This window comes from Pseudophryne corroboree, chromosome 5 (genome assembly GCF_028390025.1).
Source record: "Pseudophryne corroboree isolate aPseCor3 chromosome 5, aPseCor3.hap2, whole genome shotgun sequence".
NCBI lineage: Eukaryota > Metazoa > Chordata > Amphibia > Anura > Myobatrachidae > Pseudophryne > Pseudophryne corroboree.
The window spans coordinates 345,559,909-345,562,140 of record NC_086448.1 but is presented as its reverse complement, the minus strand read 5'-3'; positions in this window follow the sequence as shown (position 1 = coordinate 345,562,140).

Here is a 2,232-nt window from a genome sequence, read left to right as displayed (position 1 = left end):
AAAACAAGGTGATGTAATTGAGTTTAGTCCTGTCAGGGTGATCACAGTCCCCAATGGGAAGACTGACGATCAGGGAACCATTCCCGTCAAGGACAGTGCAATGCGCCATCCCTGGTCCCGGACAGAATTGAGATCAATCATGTCTGATTACCCAGATCCTAGGAAAGATCTAACTGTATGATCAAAGATTCACAGAAGGTATATCAACTCCCTAGACAACGACATAATCATGGTATCCAAGGAATCAGGTAGGTACAGGGAAAGCGGTTGATGGTGATGAGCATCCAAGCGTTTGAGGAGGCATCAAATCAACCAAAACCCCAGGCCATTGGCACATGGAGGAACTTAAGGATTTGTGATCTGTGCAAAAGAGAAGGGCATTATGCCAGTAACTGCAACAGCCCACATAAAATCAGACCCCCTAGACATGAAAATTAGCAAAAGTTATGACACACCAAATTATAATCAGGGATCATATAGGAAGGATTTTGGGCCACACCCATAATATATAGTCAGGAAAGGTGATCATTAGGACTGATGGTAAGCCTGAGGTAACGGTTAATAAATTGGGAGGTCATTCACTGAAAGACACAGGAATGACCAGGTGAAACGTTGTAAATGTATCTGTGAAATGTTTTTTTTTCTCTCTCTCTCTCTCTATCCCCATCTCTGACGAGTATTGGTAAGAATTCACACATTGCATATCCACTTGGTCCTTGCAGAAGTCTACCAAACCCCAGCATGACCTCCGCCACAATGTATTTCTGGCCAGATACAGACAGTGGAGTAATGCAGGTGCTGGTGGGGAGGGACTGCTCAAGGAGACCATTAGACACGTAGATATGACAGCCTGATAATCTGACAATGTTTTCCTAATGCTGAACAATGTTTTAAAAAAATGCTTTGATTCTCTTTTCCTATTGATGGTTAATGTCGAGTTATGTAATATATATATGCATATGAATTGTTCTCTATCTCTTTTGTTTTTTTTTTGTTTTCTCTCTCTTCTCACTCATGTTTTCATGGTTTAAAGATGGTATGTCACCCCTCAGTTGGACCAATGGTAATGCCAGATTTTTGCTCCTTACAGAAAGATCGCCGGTTAGGAAGGAATATTGCATCACCAGAATGTTCGTTTGGAAGACTGAGAGACAGCACCTTTGAGAGGACAGCAGAACAAGAAGAACAACAAGACGAGAGAACTTATTATCGTAACAAGTTCTCTCCCCCTCAAACTGATTTCTTATACCCCCTTTACAAATTTCTTCTTTTCTCCTCCTGTAAGATGGACTTGCCCCAAGAGACTGTGATATGGATTTTCCTGTTGACCATGATGTTGACCAGAACAGTCTGTTTCGGTGAGAGTACCAGGGAGGTCGAGAAAGGATCCAGAAAGGTCCTGATGACTGAGACGGAGGTGTAAATTTCCAATAGCAACCCAATCACCAAGCAAAGGCGAGTACCGGGCACGATCTAACAACCATGTTATTTGTAAACAATTGTGAAGGATTGTTAGTTCAAAAAGAAAACTGTATCTGTAGGCTCTGTGACAATGGTTGAGGATGGATGCATAAAGAAATGCCAATCCAATTTTAATATCCATATGGACCGGCATCCATTGAGTGACTATCACTCCTTAGTGGGTAGCGTGTTAAATAAAACAGATTGTTGGGTATGCTCTCAAGTACCTCAAGGTCATAGCAAATCAGGGCTAGTACCATTTCCTTTAACGGTAAGGGAGGTACTTGAGCTAAAGGGTGGGAGACCGGTGGACAGGAGGTTTAATATCTCCAGCCCTCCTAGTTTGAAGCTCCACCAATACCATGTGGATAGGTCCCTATTATGTTTTAACATCTCCAATCCCCGAAAGCCGGGAAATTGGGAAGTGTCATGGAGCAACCAAACCATGACCTTTTCGCATAGAGCAGATAGAATGCCTACAGATACAGAGCTTGTACGCCACATAGCCAGTAGAGGAAAATCTTTCCGGTATAGGTATACCTTAGGAAATAGGATTACGAGAGTTGGAGAAGTATCACCAGGATACTGTGCACATATCGTACAAACTGATACGTGTACTAAACAGATGGGAGAATTAGGGTTAGGAGAGTTCACATGGAAAATGTGTAACATGGTAATGACATATTCCGTCCCATATGTTCTCCCCGATGATGCATATTTCATATGCGGGAGAAAGGCGTATGAGCGGCTTGCCCCAAACTCTGAAGGATT